The sequence below is a fragment of the Octopus bimaculoides genome, chromosome 16 (assembly GCF_046866305.1).
Source record: "Octopus bimaculoides isolate indiv1 chromosome 16, ASM4686630v1, whole genome shotgun sequence".
In the NCBI taxonomy this organism is placed as follows: domain Eukaryota; kingdom Metazoa; phylum Mollusca; class Cephalopoda; order Octopoda; family Octopodidae; genus Octopus; species Octopus bimaculoides.
This window is the reverse complement of record NC_142943.1, coordinates 47739897-47744224: the sequence shown is the minus strand read 5'-3', so window position 1 is coordinate 47744224 and position 4328 is coordinate 47739897.

Here is a 4328-nt window from a genome sequence, read left to right as displayed (position 1 = left end):
ATTATCCTTTGACCCCCTTCCTTCCCAAGCAAATTCAAGGTCTCATAGTAGGGGAAGAAATTATTATAAACAAGAGACATATTTAGCTTTGCCTAATTCTTCTGAACTTGAGATTGTAGGAAATAAGAAGATTTGCATTCTGCAATGCTCTTTCAGTGCCTGTCTATGTCTTTTGTTTAAAAGTTAATGGATTCAGAACAGTATTAGAATGTTTTAAAACAAAACTGTTACATAAATGTTGATTTTTATGTCTACAAGTCACTTCTCAGCTTTAAATATCTTTCAAAATAAGTATTTATTTAAAAACAAAATGGGGACTAAGACTCATGCAAGTTGAGATAAAAACGAAATATTGAAAATCAATAATTATGTTCGTTATCTGTCATTTTGTTATAGATAAAAAAAAAAAGAAAAAGAGAAATGTTATAAAAGACAACCACAGCTAACATAGACCATTTCTATTCTGAGAGATTTGATTGTTGATAGACATAAAATTACTTGCACAGTTGAAAAATCTCTCTGAAAATATATTGCTTAATCCTAATGCCAGCTTATCGAAAATGGTCGCAATCACGAGACATCACAAATGGTCTAATTGCTAAAAGAATTCAAAAGAGAGAAATGGTTGGCTAGATGCTGCAGCTTATATGAATGTAATATCATTTTTGTAGCTGCATTTGACATTCAATAACATGTTAGTTGGTGCATTATATACATTATGAAGACACTCACACGCACACATTACATAAGAGACTTGAGGGAACTGCCTCACGTCCATTATGATAATGTCTGTTAAAATGACAACATTCTCTGCAACAAAGTTGCATATCACTGTCGCTGTACCATTGACATATTGTACGGAATGGGTTTTTTTCATGATTCCTTATTCTTCTCTTATTGAGAAATGAAATAAAGAATGATTCCACAATGAGAGGAATTAGGAGGAAAATCACATTTTAAATATATTTATTCTAAGTAAGAAGCATCAGTTTTCACCACATTACCTTTGCAGTTTCTCCTAAATTGGTGAGGTTAATATAATTGATGTTCAGTTTGGAATTCCACTGAATGATGTAAGCAAATTCTTCAGATTCATGTGAAATTCTACTGACGCATGTTAGGAAAACTGACCATCATCATTTTACTGGTGACAATATCGTCTCCAGCTGTTGACCGATTAACAAACTCACCTTTATGCAATTGACTGAGTAACATTTTCACTGGTGACAAATTATTATTTAATGTCACAGTTTCAATAAAGAGTTAAAAAACATAAAAATGTAAATACTTATTAATCACAAAATTTATTTTAAAAACATTGATAAAACATTAAAAGGATTTTTAAAATGAGATGCTATGAGCTAAAGCTCTTAAATATGGAACAAGAGACTCATTAAGTTTGTAGTGTTTGTAGTTCACAAGTGGCACTTTATTCTTTTGGCACAGTTGCAATATTTTTGTCTCTTTAAAGAAGGTTTTTTTTTATATTCAATGAATTTCTGTAGGCAAATTACAACTTGGGAATTTTCCAGACATGTATGCGAGCATGGAGGAAATTCTCAAGAAATGTAGCTTTTGATGGGGATGAAAAAAAAAAAAAATATACACAGACACACACAGGGAAGTGGTGGAGGGGGAGAGAAAATTCCTGGCTTTGGGTAACAGAAAATACAGGAGGATCAGTTAAATTATGATTTCACTCTACATATTCTCCTCTCAGATTTACACTCTTATTGCAGTGGTCTTTCAGTATTTCTAAGCCCTGTAAAAGAACTCAGAATGTTGGACCTCCAATCAGGCCTTTTATGATACCCTTGAAGCAAGGAACTTTTTGGCACCCTCTCAGATATATATCATCATCATCATCATCATCGTTTAAAGTCCACTTTCCATGCTAGCATGGGTTGGACGATTTGACTGAGGACTGGTGAAACCGGATGGCAACACCAGGCTCCAATCATATATATATATATATATATATATATATACATACATATATACATGCATACACATATATGTATGTGTGTGTGTGTGAGTATATATATATAAATGGGGGAAGCCAGTTTATGGGATTACCCTGGCTAGTTTATGGGGTTATCCTGGATGAGAAACCCAGGGTAATAACATAAATCCATTTATATATACATTGCTCTACATCTTAGAGTGGGCTTCTCCAGATTTATATTTTCTAGTGGCTGTGTGGTAAGTAGCTTGCTTACCAGCCACATGGTTCTGGGTTCTGTCTCACTGCGTGGCACCTTGGGCAAGTGTCTTCTACTATAGCCTCGGGCCGACCAACGCCTTGTGAGTGGATTTGGTAGATGGAAACTGAAAGAAGCCCGTCGTATATATGTATATATATATATGTATGTGTGTGTGTTTGTGTGTCTGTGTTTGTCCTCCCAACTTCGCTTGTCAACCGAGGCTGGTGTGTTTACGTCCCTGTAACTTAGCGGTTCGGCAAAAAGATACCGATAGAATAAGTACTAGGCTTACAAAGAATAAGTCCTGGGGTCGATTTGCTCGACTAAAGGTGGTGCCCCAGCATGGCCGCAGTCAAATGACTGAAACAAGTAAAGGAGTAAAATATATATATATATATATAAGTTCAAAAAAAGGAAAAAGACAAAAAACAATAACAAAAACCAACATCGTGAGGACGTGATATATATATATATATATATATATATATATATATATATATATATATATATATACACATATATATATATATATATATATATATATATATAGAGAGAGAGAGAGAGAGAGAGATTTTCATGAAACAGGTAAATATTAATTGCTGGTAGGGACACTGTATTTTGTTATGCAACCATAATATACTACCACGTACTTTAAAGGCTTTATAAGTCAATATGTGCTCCACCTGTGTTAGCAGTGCAGTTGAATTATTTTTAAAAGTTATCTCTACAGATTTTCTTTATGGACTAGAGCCAGCACTGAAAGTTACATTTCATATATGAATATGTCTATGTAAACAATGTGATCAAAGCTACAAAAATAGGTAACGGGTGTGTATGGACATTTCAGGAGTTATTGCTCCTTCCTCCATACCATATCCAAATCATTAACCATCCACAAACACGTTGCTTGAATAGCCACCAAATATAGAATATCTGTAGATATAACTATAAAAGGTGAAACCGGTAACATTTTTGAGCCTGATATCGCTAAAGGGTTAAAGAATATTGTGAAACATCAATCAATATTTAATGAGTATTGATTGATTATTTTAAACTTATTAGGCTTCTTCATGTATAACACTTTACCTGAAGTTGCCACTTATGTACCTGCTTAATTTCACTAGCATCACAATCTCTCCTCCACAACTTATATCCAATTCTCTAAAAATTCTATGGTTTGAGATATGGTTAGTCTGCTTTACTCCATAAGAAGCATAGGGATGGTTTCTTGGTTTCTCTGGTGTATATATTTCTCCCTGGAGAATGATCTGAAGCAGTGTGAAATGAAATGTTTTGCTCAAAGACACAACATATCGTCCAGTCCAGTAATCAAAACCACAATCTTATGATCACATCTCCTACCCCACAACTACTAAGCCCTGTGCCTCCACAGGCTTCAAGTTGTAGCACATTTGAATTCTAAGAATAAGACATAATGACATACTTATGGTAAGCTTATGCCCAGGAGTTCTTTCAGCTATTGCTTAAGATAAAAGACAATTATTTAAATGGATATATATTTCTGAAAAAAGGTCTTGCTAAAAGAGTTAAGCACACACAGACACACACACATGCATGCACACGCACACACACACATGCATGCACACATGAAGATATATGAAGATGTTGCTAATTCTATTTGAAATTTTTGATTAGAAGATGTTAAAAATGTAGTCAAATTTAGAAATAACTTATTTTGGTAAAGTCCAGGGGGTAAAAATTGTTGTTTTGAAATGATAAGAATTTTGTCTGCTGTGTTCATTGAAGGATAATATATTCCAGCAACCAAGATAATCATTTTACTAATCAAAGAGTATAAATTTATACATACATGCACACACACACACACACACACGTACATATTTACATATAGATTATTATATTTCCTAGATAAATGTATATTCACATACATGCCTCACCCATATATATATATGTGTGTGTGTGTGAAGGTGCATGGCTTAGTAGTTAGGGCATTTGCCTCATGATCGTGAGGTTGCAAGTTCAATTCCCACTGATGTGTTGTGTCCTTGAGCAAGACACTTTATTTCACATTGCTACAGTCCATTCAACTGGCAAAAATGAGTAGTACCTGTATTTCAAAGGGCCAGCCTTGTCACATTTTGT